Source organism: Acipenser ruthenus, chromosome 45 (genome assembly GCF_902713425.1).
Source record: "Acipenser ruthenus chromosome 45, fAciRut3.2 maternal haplotype, whole genome shotgun sequence".
NCBI lineage: Eukaryota > Metazoa > Chordata > Actinopteri > Acipenseriformes > Acipenseridae > Acipenser > Acipenser ruthenus.
This window is the reverse complement of record NC_081233.1, coordinates 895,001-908,303: the sequence shown is the minus strand read 5'-3', so window position 1 is coordinate 908,303 and position 13,303 is coordinate 895,001.

Sequence of the window (13,303 nt, the reverse complement as noted above, 5' to 3'; positions counted from 1 at the left end):
ACTTGATTGGTCCTGTGCAGAGCAGGGCAGGGCTGGCGCTATTACTTGAATAATTTTATTTATTTATTTATTTTTTTTACGTGGTGGTGGCATGAACTTGATTGGTCCTGTGCAGAGCAGGGCAGGGCTGGCGCTATTAATTAAATAATTTTTTTTTTTTTTTTTACGTGGTGGTGGCATGAACTTGATTGGTCCTGTGCAGAGCAGGGTAGGGCTGGCGCTATTAATTGAATAATTTTTTTTTTTTTCAATTTTTTTTTTTTACGTGGTGGTGGCGTGAACTTGATTGGTCCTGTGCAGAGCAGGGCAGGGCTTGCGCTATTAATTGAATAATTTTTTTTTTTTTTTTTTACGTGGTGGTGGCGTGAACTTGATTGGTCCTGTGCAGAACAGGGCAGGACAGGGCTGGCGCTATTAATTGAATATTTTTTTTTTTTTTTTTTTTTTTACGTGGTGGTGGCGTAAACTTGATTGGTCCTGTGCAGAGCAGGGCAGGGCTGGCACTATTAATTGAATAATTTTTTTTTTTTTTTTACGTGGTGGTGGCGTGAACTTGATTGGTCCTGTGCAGAACAGGGCAGGACAGGGCTGGCGCTATTAATTGAATATTTTTTTTTTTTTTTTTTTTTTTTACGTGGTGGTGGCGTGAACTTGATTGGTCCAGTGCAGAGCAGGGCAGGGCTGGCGCTATTACTTGAATAATTTTATTTATTTATTTATTTTTTTTACGTGGTGGTGGCATGAACTTGATTGGTCCTGTGCAGAGCAGGGCAGGGCTGGCGCTATTAATTGAATAATCTTTTTTTTTTTCAATTTTTTTTTTTTACGTGGTGGTGGCGTGAACTTGATTGGTCCTGTGCAGAGCAGGGCAGGGCTGGCGCTATTAATTGAATAATTTTTTTTTTTTTTTTTTTTTACGTGGTGGTGGCGTGAACTTGATTGGTCCTGTGCAGAACAGGGCAGGACAGGGCTGGCGCTATTAATTGAATATTTTTTTTTTTTTTTTTTTTTTTACGTGGTGGTGGCGTGAACTTGATTGGTCCTGTGCAGAGCAGGGCAGGGCTGGCGCTATTACTTGAATAATTTTATTTATTTATTTATTTTTTTTACGTGGTGGTGGCATGAACTTGATTGGTCCTGTGCAGAGCAGGGCAGGGCTGGCGCTATTAATTAAATAATTTTTTTTTTTTTTTTTACGTGGTGGTGGCATGAACTTGATTGGTCCTGTGCAGAGCAGGGCAGGGCTGGCGCTATTAATTGAATAATTTTTTTTTTTTTCAATTTTTTTTTTTTACGTGGTGGTGGCGTGAACTTGATTGGTCCTGTGCAGAGCAGGGCAGGGCTGGCGCTATTAATTGAATAATTTTTTTTTTTTTTTTTTTTTACGTGGTGGTGGCGTGAACTTGATTGGTCCTGTGCAGAGCAGGGCAGGGCTGGCGCTATTAATTAAATATATATTTTTTTTTTTTTTACGTGGTGGTGGCATGAACTTGATTGGTCCTGTGCAGAGCAGGGCAGGGCTGGCGCTATTACTTGAATAATTTTATTTATTTATTTATTTATTTTACGTGGTGGTGGCATGAACTTGATTGGTCCTGTGCAGAGCAGGGCAGGGCTGGCGCTATTAATTAAATTTTTTTTTTTTTTTTTTTTACGTGGTGGTGGCATGAACTTGATTGATCCTGTGCAGAGCAGGGCAGGGCTGGCGCTATTACTTGAATAATTTTTTTTTTTTTTTTTTTTTTACATGGTGGTGGCGTGAACTTGATTGGTCCTGTGCAGAGCAGGGCAGGGCTGGCACTATTAATTGAATAATTTTTTTTTTTTTTTTACGTGGTGGTGGCGTGAACTTGATTGGTCCTGTGTAGAGCAGGGCAGGGCTGGCGCTATTACTTGAATAATTTTTTATTTTTTTTTTTACGTGGTGGTGGCATGAACTTGATTGGTCCTGTGCAGAGCAGGGCAGGGCTGGCGCTATTACTTGAATAATTTTATTTATTTATTTATTTTTTTTACGTGGTGGTGGCATGAACTTGATTGGTCCTGTGCAGAGCAGGGCAGGGCTGGCGCTATTAATTAAATATTTTTTTTTTTTTTTTTTACGTGGTGGTGGCATGAACTTGATTGGTCCTGTGCAGAGCAGGGCAGGGCTGGCGCTATTACTTGAATAATTTTATTTATTTATTTATTTATTTTACGTGGTGGTGGCATGAACTTGATTGGTCCTGTGCAGAGCAGGGCAGGGCTGGCGCTATTAATTAAATATTTTTTTTTTTTTTTTTTTTACGTGGTGGTGGCATGAACTTGATTGGTCCTGTGCAGAGCAGGGCAGGGCTGGCGCTATTACTTGAATAATTTTTTTTTTTTTTTTTTTTTACATGGTGGTGGCGTGAACTTGATTGGTCCTGTGCAGAGCAGGGCAGGGCTGGCACTATTAATTGAATAATTTTTTTTTTTTTTTTACGTGGTGGTGGCGTGAACTTGATTGGTCCTGTGTAGAGCAGGGCAGGGCTGGCGCTATTACTTGAATAATTTTTTATTTTTTTTTTTACGTGGTGGTGGCATGAACTTGATTGGTCCTGTGCAGAGCAGGGCAGGGCTGGCGCTATTAATTGAATAATTTTTTTTTTTTTCAATTTTTTTTTTTTACGTGGTGGTGGCGTGAACTTGATTGGTCCTGTGCAGAGCAGGGCAGGGCTGGCGCTATTAATTGAATAATTTTTTTTTTTTTTTTTTTTACGTGGTGGTGGCGTGAACTTGATTGGTCCTGTGCAGAACAGGGCAGGACAGGGCTGGCGCTATTAATTGAATATTTTTTTTTTTTTATTTTTTTTTACGTGGTGGTGGCGTGAACTTGATTGGTCCTGTGCAGAGCAGGGCAGGGCTGGCGCTATTACTTGAATAATTTTATTTATTTATTTTTTTTTTTACGTGGTGGTGGCATGAACTTGATTGGTCCTGTGCAGAGCAGGGCAGGGCTGGCGCTATTAATTAAATAATTTTTTTTTTTTTTTTTACGTGGTGGTGGCATGAACTTGATTGGTCCTGTGCAGAGCAGGGCAGGGCTGGCGCTATTACTTGAATAATTTTATTTATTTATTTATTTTTTTTACGTGGTGGTGGCATGAACTTGATTGGTCCTGTGCAGAGCAGGGCAGGGCTGGCGCTATTAATTAAATTTTTTTTTTTTTTTTTTTTACGTGGTGGTGGCATGAACTTGATTGGTCCTGTGCAGAGCAGGGCAGGGCTGGCGCTATTACTTGAATAATTTTTTTTTTTTTTTTTTTTACATGGTGGTGGAGTGAACTTGATTGGTCCTGTGCAGAGCAGGGCAGGGCTGGCACTATTAATTGAATAATTTATTTTTTTTTTTTTACGTGGTGGTGGCGTGAACTTGATTGGTCCTGTGCAGAGCAGGGCAGGGCTGGCGCTATTACTTGAATAATTTTTTTTTTACGTGGTGGTGGCGTGAATGTGATTGGTCCTGTGCAGAGCAGGGCAGGGCTGGCGCTATTACTTGAATAATTTTTTTTTTTTTTTTTACGTGGTGGTGGCGTGAACTTGATTGGTCCTGTGCAGAGCAGGGCAGGGCTGGCGCTATTAATTGAATAATTTTTTTTTTTTTTCAATTTTTTTTTTTTACGTGGCGGTGGCGTGAACTTGATTGGTCCTGTGCAGAGCAGGGCAGGGCTGGCACTATTACTTGAATAATTTTTTTTTTTTTTTTTTTTTACGTGGTGGTGGCGTGAACTTGATTGGTCCTGAGCAGAGCAGGGCAGGGCTGGCGCTATTACTTGAATAATTTTTTTTTTTACGTGGTGGTGGCGTGAACGTGATTGGTCTTGTGCAGAGCAGGGCAGGGCTGGCGCTATTACTTGAATAATTTGTTTTTTTACGTGGTGGTGGCGTGAACGTGATTGGTCCTGTGCAGAGCAGGGCAGGGCTGGCGCTATTACTTGAATAATTTTTTTTTTTTTTCAATTTTTTTTTTTTACGTGGTGGTGGCGTGAACTTGATTGGTCCTGTGCAGAGCAGAGCAGGGCTGGCGCTATTACTTGAATATTTTTTTTTTTTTTTTTTTTTTACGTGGTGGTGGCGTGAACTTGATTGGTCCTGTGCAGAGCAGGGCAGGGCTGGCGCTATTACTTGAATAATTTTTTTTTTTTTTTTTTACGTGGTGGTGGCGTGTTCTTGATTGGTCCTGAGCAGAGCAGGGCAGGGCTGGCGCTATTACTTGAATAATTTTTTTTTTTACGTGGTGGTGGCGTGAACGTGATTGGTCCTGTGCAGAGCAGGGCAGGGCTGGCGCTATTACTTGAATAATTTTTTTTTTTTTTTTTTTTTTTTTACGTGGTGGTGGCATGAACTTGATTGGTCCTGTGCAGAGCAGGGCAGGGCTGGCGCTATTAATTGAATAATTTTTTTTTTTTTTTTTACGTGGTGGTGGCGTGAACTTGATTGGTCCTGTGCAGAGTAGGGCGAGCAGGGCAGGGTTGGCGCTATTACTTCAATAATTTTTTTTTTTTTTTTTTTTTTTTTTACGTGGTGGTGGCGTGAACTTGATTGGTCCTGTGCAGAGCAGGGCAGGGCTGGCGCTATTACTTGAATAATTTTTTTTTTTTTTTTTTTACGTGGTGGTGGCGTGAACTTGATTGGTCCTCTGCAGAGCAGGGCAGGGCTGGCGCTATTACTTGAATAATTTTTTTTTTTTTTTTTTACATGGTGGTGGCGTGAACTTGATTGGTCCTGTGCAGAGCAGGGCAGAGCTGGGCAGGGCTGGCGTTATTACTTGAATAATTTTTTTTCTTTTTTTTTTTTTTTTTACGTGGTGGTGGCGTGAACTTGATTGGTCCTGTGCAGAGCAGGGCGAGCAGGGCAGGGCTGGCGCTATTACTTGAATATTTTTTTTTTTTTTTTTTTTTTACGTGGTGGTGGCGTGAACTTGATTGGTCCTGTGCAGAGCAGAGCAGGGCAGGGCTGGTGCTATTACTTGAATAATTTTTATTTTTTTTTTTTTACGTGGTGGTGGCGTGAACTTGATTGGTCCTGTGCAGAGCAGGGCAGGGATGGCGCTATTACTTGAATATTTTTTTTTTTTTTTTTTTTACGTGGTGGTGGCGTGAACTTGATTGGTCCTGTGCAGAGCAGGGCGAGCATGGCAGGGCTGGCGCTATTACTTGAATTTTTTTTTTTTTTTTTTTTACGTGGTGGTGGCGTGAACTTGATTGGTCCTGTGCAGAGCAGGGCAGGGCTGGCGCTATTACTTGAATAATTTTTTTTTTTTTTTTTTTACGTGGTGGTGGCGTGAACTTGATTGGTCCTGTGCAGAGCAGGGCAGGGCTGGCGCTATTACTTGAATTTTTTTTTTTTTTTTTTTTTTTTTTTACGTGGTGGTGGCGTGAACTTGATTGGTCCTGTGCAGAGCAGGGCAGGGCTGGCGCTATTAATTGAATATTTTTTTTTTAAATTTATTTTTACGTGGTGGTGGCGTGAACTTGATTGGTCCTGTGCAGAGCAGGGCAGGGCTGGCGCTATTAATTGAATAATTTTTTTTTTTTTTTTTTTACGTGGTGGTGGCGTGAACTTGATTGGTCCTGTGCAGAGCAGGGCGAGCAGGGCAGGGCTGGCGCTATTACTTCAATAATTTATTTTTTTTTTTTACGTGGTGGCGTGAACTTGAGCGGTCCTGTGCAGAGCAGGACAGGGATGGCGCTATTACTTGAATAATTTTTTTTTTTTTTTTTTTTTACGTGGTGGTGGTGGCGTGAACTTGATTGGTCCTGTGCAGAGCAGGGAGAGCAGGGCGAGCAGGGCAGGGCTGGCGCTATTACTTCAATAATTATTATTATTATTTTTTTTTTACGTGGTGGTGGCGTGAACTTGATTGGTCCTGTGCAGAGCAGGGCAGGGCTGGCACTATTATTTGAATAATTTTTTTTTTTTTTTTACGAGGTGGCGTGAACTTGAGCGGTCCTGTGCAGAGCAGGACAGGGATGGCGCTATTACTTGAATAATTTTTTTTTTTTTTTTTTTTTACGTGGTGGTGGTGGCGTGAACTTGATTGGTCCTGTGCAGAGCAGGGAGAGCAGGGCGAGCAGGGCAGGGCTGGCGCTATTACTTCAATAATTATTATTATTTTTTTTTTTTTTACGTGGTGGTGGCGTGAACTTGATTGGTCCTGTGCAGAGCAGGGCAGGGCTGGCGCTATTATTTGAATAATTTTTTTTTTTTTTTTTTTTTTTACGTGGTGGTGGCGTGAACTTGATTGGTCCTGTGCAGAGCAGGGCGAGGAGGGCAGGGCTGGCGTTATTACTTCAATAATTTTTTTTTTTTTTTTTTTTACGTGGTGGTGGCGTGAACTTGATTGGTCCTGAGCAGAGCAGAGCAGGGCAGGGCTGGTGCTATTACTTGAATAATTTTTTTTTTTTTTTTTTACGTGGTGGTGGCGTGAACTTGATTGGTCCTGTGCAGAGCAGGGCAGAGCAGGGCAGGGCTGGTGTTATTACTTGAATATTTTTTTTTTTTTTTTTTTTTTTTTACGTGGTGGTGGCGTGAACTTGATTGGTCCTGTGCAGAGCAGGGCAGGGCTGGCGCTATTACTTGAATAATTTTTTTTTTTTTTTTTTTTTTTTACGTGGTGGTGGCGTGAACTTGATTGGTCCTGTGCAGAGCAGGGGGAGCAGGGCAGGGCTGGCGTTATTACTTGAATATTTTTTTTTTTTTTTTTTTTTTTTACGTGGTGGTGGCGTGAACTTGATTGGTCCTGTGCAGAGCAGGGCAGGGCTGGCGCTATTAATTGAATAATTTTATTTTTTTTTAATTTTTTTACGTGGTGGTGGCGTGAACTTGATTGGTCCTGTGCAGAGCAGGGCAGAGCAGGGCAGGGCTGGCGTTATTACTTGAATATTTTTTTTTTTTTTTTTTTTTTTTACGTGGTGGTGGCGTGAACTTGATTGGTCCTGTGCAGAGCAGGGCAGGGCTGGCGCTATTAATTGAATAATTTTTTTTTTTTTTATTTTTTTACGTGGTGGTTGCGTGAACTTGATTGGTCCTGTGCAGCAGGGCGGGCTGGCGCTATTACTTGAATAATTTTTTTTTTTTTTTTTTTACGTGGTGGTGGCGTGAACTTGATTGGTCCTGTGCAGAGCAGGGCAGGGCTGGCGCTATTACTTGAATAATTTTTTTTTTTTTTTTTTTTTACGTGGTGGTGGTGTGAACTTGATTGGTCCTGTGCAGAGCAGGGCAGGGCTGGCGCTATTACTTGAATAATTTTTTTTTTTTTTTTTTTACGTGGTGGTGGCGTGAACTTGATTGGTCCTGTGCAGAGCAGGGCAGGGATGGCGCTATTACTTGAATAATTTTTTTTTTTTTTTTTTTTTACGTGGTGGTGGTGGCGTGAACTTGATTGGTCCTGTGCAGAGCAGGGAGAGCAGGGCGAGCAGGGCAGGGCTGGCGCTATTACTTCAATAATTATTATTATTATTTTTTTTTTTACGTGGTGGTGGCGTGAACTTGATTGGTCCTGTGCAGAGCAGGGCAGGGCTGGCGCTATTATTTGAATAATTTTTTTTTTTTTTTTTTTTTTTACGTGGTGGTGGCGTGAACTTGATTGGTCCTGTGCAGAGCAGGGCGAGGAGGGCAGGGCTGGCGTTATTACTTCAATAATTTTTTTTTTTTTTTTTTTTACGTGGTGGTGGCGTGAACTTGATTGGTCCTGAGCAGAGCAGAGCAGGGCAGGGCTGGTGCTATTACTTGAATAATTTTTTTTTTTTTTTTTTACGTGGTGGTGGCGTGAACTTGATTGGTCCTGTGCAGAGCAGGGCAGAGCAGGGCAGGGCTGGTGTTATTACTTGAATATTTTTTTTTTTTTTTTTTTTTTTTTACGTGGTGGTGGCGTGAACTTGATTGGTCCTGTGCAGAGCAGGGCAGGGCTGGCGCTATTACTTGAATAATTTTTTTTTTTTTTTTTTTTTTTACGTGGTGGTGGCGTGAACTTGATTGGTCCTGTGCAGAGCAGGGGGAGCAGGGCAGGGCTGGCGTTATTACTTGAATATTTTTTTTTTTTTTTTTTTTTTTTACGTGGTGGTGGCGTGAACTTGATTGGTCCTGTGCAGAGCAGGGCAGGGCTGGCGCTATTAATTGAATAATTTTATTTTTTTTTAATTTTTTTACGTGGTGGTGGCGTGAACTTGATTGGTCCTGTGCAGAGCAGGGCAGAGCAGGGCAGGGCTGGCGTTATTACTTGAATATTTTTTTTTTTTTTTTTTTTTTTTACGTGGTGGTGGCGTGAACTTGATTGGTCCTGTGCAGAGCAGGGCAGGGCTGGCGCTATTAATTGAATAATTTTTTTTTTTTTTATTTTTTTACGTGGTGGTTGCGTGAACTTGATTGGTCCTGTGCAGCAGGGCGGGCTGGCGCTATTACTTGAATAATTTTTTTTTTTTTTTTTTTACGTGGTGGTGGCGTGAACTTGATTGGTCCTGTGCAGAGCAGGGCAGGGCTGGCGCTATTACTTGAATAATTTTTTTTTTTTTTTTTTTTTACGTGGTGGTGGTGTGAACTTGATTGGTCCTGTGCAGAGCAGGGCAGGGCTGGCGCTATTACTTGAATAATTTTTTTTTTTTTTTTTTTACGTGGTGGTGGCGTGAACTTGATTGGTCCTGTGCAGAGCAGGGCAGGGATGGCGCTATTACTTGAATAATTTTTTTTTTTTTTTTTTTTTACGTGGTGGTGGCGTGAACTTGATTGGTCCTGAGCAGAGCAGAGCAGGGCAGGGCTGGTGCTATTACTTGAATAATTTTTTTTTTTTTTTTTTTTACGTGGTGGTGGCGTGAACTTGATTGGTCTTGTGCAGAGCAGGGCAGGGCTGGCGCTATTACTTCAATAATTTTTTTTTTTTTTTTTTTTTTTTTTACGTGGTGGTGGCGTGAACTTGATTGGTCCTGTGCAGAGCAGGGCAGAGCAGGGCAGGGCTGGCGCTATTACTTGAATATTTTTTTTTTTTTTTTTTTTTTTTTACGTGGTGGTGGCGTGAACTTGATTGGTCCTGTGCAGCAGGGCGGGCTGGCGCTATTACTTGAATAATTATTTTTTTTTTTTTTTTTTACGTGGTGGTGGCGTGAACTTGATTGGTCCTGTGCAGAGCAGGGCAGGGCTGGCGCTATTACTTGAATAATTTTTTTTTTTTTTTTTTTTTTTTTTACGTGGTGGTGGCGTGAACTTGATTGGTCCTGTGCAGAGCAGGGCAGGGCTGGCGCTATTAATTGAATAATTATTTATTTATTTTTTTTTACGTGGTGGTGGCGTGAACTTGATTGGTCCTGTGCAGAGCAGGGCAGGGCTGGCGCTATTAATTGAATAATTTTTTTTTTTTTTTTTTTTTTACGTGGTCGTGGCGTGAACTTGATTGGTCCTGTGCAGAGCAGGGCGAGCAGGGCAGGGCTGGCGCTATTACTTCAATAATTTTTTTTTTTTACGTGGTGGTGGCGTGAACTTGATTGGTCCTGTGCAGAGCAGGGCAGGGCTGGCGCTATTACTTGAATAATTTTTTTTTTTTTACGTGGTGGTGGCGTGAACTTGATTGGTCCTGTGCAGAGCAGGGCAGGGCTGGCGCTATTAATTGAATTTTTTTTTTTTTTTTTTTTTTTTTTACGTGGTGGTGGCGTGAACTTGATTGGTCCTGTGCAGAGCAGGGCAGGGCTGGTGCTATTACTTGAATATTTTTTTTTTTTTTACGTGGTGGTGGCGTGAACTTGATTGGTCATGTGCAGAGCAGGGCGAGTAGGGCGAGCAGGGCAGGGCTGGCGCTATTACTTCAATAATTTTTTTTTTTTACGTGGTGGTGGCGTGAACTTCATTGGTCCTGTGCAGAGCAGGGCGAGCAGGGCAGGGCTGGCGCTATTACTTCAATAATTTATTTTTTTTACGTGGTGGTGGCGTGAACTTGATTGGTCCTGTGCAGAGCAGGGCAGGGCTGGCGCTATTACTTGAATAATTTTTTTTTTTTTTTTTTACGTGGTGGTGGCGTGAACTTGATTGGTCCTGTGCAGAGCAGGGCAGGGCTGGCGCTATTACTTGAATAATTTTTTTTTTTTTTTTTTACGTGGTGGTGGCGTGAACTTGATTGGTCCTGTGCAGAGCAGGGCAGGGCTGGCGCTATTAATTGAATATTTTTTTTTTTTTTTTTTTTACGTGGTGGTGGCATGAACTTGATTGGTCCTGTGCAGAGCAGGGCAGAGCAGGGCAGAGCAGGGCAGGGCTTTTGCTATTAATTGAATAATTTTTTTTTTTACGTGGTGGTGGCGTGAACTTGATTGGTCCTGTGCAGAGCAGGGTAGGGCTGGTGCTATTACTTGAATAATTTTTTTTTTTTTTTTTTTACGTGGTGGTGGCGTGAACTTGATTGGTCCTATGCAGAGCAGGGCAGGGCTGGCGCTATTACTTGAATAATTTTTTTTTTTTTTTTTTACGTGGTGGTGGCGTGAACTTGATTGGTCCTGTGCAGAGCAGGGCAGGGCTGGCGCTATTACTTGAATAATTTTTTTTTTTTTTACGTGGTGGTGGCGTGAACTTGATTGGTCCTGTGCAGAGCAGTGCGAGCTGGGCGAGCAGGGCAGGGCTGGCGCTATTACTTCAATAATTTTTTTTTTTTTTTTTTTTGTACGTGGTGGTGGCGTGAACTTGATTGGTCCTGTGCAGAGCAGGGCAGGGCTGGCGCTATTACTTGAATAATTTTTTTTTTTTTTTTTTTTTACGTGGTGGTGGCGTGAACTTGATTGGTCCTGTGCAGAGCAGGGCAGGGCTGGCGCTATTACTTGAATAATTTTTTTTTTTTTTTTTTTTACGTGGTGGTGGCGTGAACTTCATTGGTCCTGTGCAGAGCAGGGCAGAGCAGGGCAGGGCTGGCGCTATTACTTCAATAATTTTTTTTTTTTACGTGGTGGTGGCGTGAACTTGATTGGTCCTGTGCAGAGCAGTGCGAGCAGGGCGAGCAGGGCAGGGCTGGCGCTATTACTTCAATAATTTTTTTTTTTTTTTTTTGTACGTGGTGGTGGCGTGAACTTGATTTGTCCTGTGCAGAGCAGGGCAGAGCAGGGCAGGGCTGGCGCTATTACTTGAATAATTTTTTTTTTTTTTTTTTACGTGGTGGTGGCGTGAACTTGATTGGTCCTGTGCAGAGCAGGGCAGGGCTGGCGCTAACTTGAATAATTTTTTTTTTTTTTTTTACGTGGTGGTGGCGTGAACTTGATTGGTCCTGTGCAGAGCAGGGCAGGGCTGGCGCTATTAATTGAATTTTTTTTTTTTTTTTTTTTTTACGTGGTGGTGGCATGAACTTGATTGGTCCTGTGCAGAGCAGGGCAGAGCAGGGCAGAGCAGGGCAGGGCTTTTGCTATTAATTGAATAATTTTTTTTTTTACTTGGTGGTGGCGTGAACTTGATTGGTCCTGTGCAGAGCAGGGCAAGGCTGGCGCTATTACTTGAATAATTTTTTTTTTTTTTACGTGGTGGTGGCGTGAACTTGATTGGTCCTGTGCAGAGCAGTGCGAGCTGGGCGAGCAGGGCAGGGCTGGCGCTATTACTTCAATAATTTTTTTTTTTTTTTTTTTTTTGTACGTGGTGGTGGCGTGAACTTGATTGGTCCTGTGCAGAGCAGGGCAGGGCTGGCGCTATTACTTGAATAATTTTTTTTTTTTTTTTTTTTACGTGGTGCTGGCGTGAACTTGATTGGTCCTGTGCAGAGCAGGGCGAGCAGGGCAGGGCTGGCGCTATTACTTGAATATTTTTTTTTTTTTACGTGGTGGTGGCGTGAACTTGATTGGTCCTGTGCAGAGCAGGGCAGGGCTGGCGCTATTAATTGAATAATTTTTTTTTTTTTTTTACGTGGTGGTGGCGTGAACTTGATTGGTCCTGTGCAGAGCAGGGCAGGGCTGGCGCTATTACTTGAATAATTTTTTTTTTTTTTTTTTTACGTGGTGGTGGCGTGAACTTGATTGGTCCTGTGCAGAGCAGGGCAGGGCTGGCGCTATTACTTGAATATTTTGTTTTTTTTACGTGGTGGTGGCGTGAACTTGATTGGTCCTGTGCAGAGCAGGGCAGGGCTGGTGCTATTACTTGAATAATTTTTTTTTTTTTACGTGGTGGTGGCGTGAACTTGATTGGTCCTGTGCAGAGCAGTGCGAGCTGGACGAGCAGGGCAGGGCTGGCGCTATTACTTCAATAATTTTTTTTTTTTTTTTTTTGTACGTGGTGGTGGCGTGAACTTGATTGGTCCTGTGCAGAGCAGGGCAGGGCTGGCGCTATTACTTGAATAATTTTTTTTTTTTTTTTTTTTACGTGGTGCTAGCGTGAACTTGATTGGTCCTGTGCAGAGCAGGGCGAGCAGGGCAGGGCTGGCGCTATTACTTGAATATTTTTTTTTTTTTACGTGGTGGTGGCGTGAACTTGATTGGTCCTGTGCAGAGCAGGGCAGGGCTGGCGCTATTAATTGAATAATTTTTTTTTTTTTTTTTTACGTGGTGCTGGCGTGAACTTGATTGGTCCTGTGCAGAGCAGGGCAGGGCTGGCGCTATTAATTGAATAATTTTTTTTTTTTTTTTTTTACGTGGTGGTGGCGTGAACTTGATTGGTCCTGTGCAGAGCAGGGCAGGGCTGGCGCTATTACTTGAATAATTTATTTATTTTTTTTTTACGTGGTGGTGGCGTGAACTTGATTGGTCCTGTGCAGAGCAGGGCAGGGCTGGCGCTATTACTTCAATTTTTTTTTTTTACGTGGTGGTGGCGTGAACTTGATTGGTCCTGTGCAGAGCAGGGCAGGGCTGGCGCTATTAATTGAATATTTTTTTTTTATTATTACGTGGTGGTGGCGTGAACTTGATTGGTCCTGTGCAGAGCAGGGCGAGCAGGGCAGGGCTGGCGCTATTACTTGAATATTTTTTTTTTTTTACGTGGTGGTGGTGTGAACTTGATTGGTCCTGTGCAGAGCAGGGCAGGGCTGGCGCTATTAATTGAATAATTTTTTTTTTTTTTTTTTTTTTTTTCGTGGTGGTGGCGTGAACTTGATTGGTCCTGTGCAGAGCAGGGCAGGGCTGGCGCTATTACTTGAATAATTTTTTTTTTTTTTTTTTTTTTTTACGTGGTGGTGGCGTGAACTTGATTATTCCTGTGCAGAGCAGGGCAGGGCTGGCGCTATTAATTGAATAATTTTTTTTTTTTTTTTTACGTGGTTGTGGCGTAAACTTGATTGGTCCTGTGCAGAGCAGGGCAGACCAGGGCAGGGCTGGCGTTATTACTTGAATAATTTTTT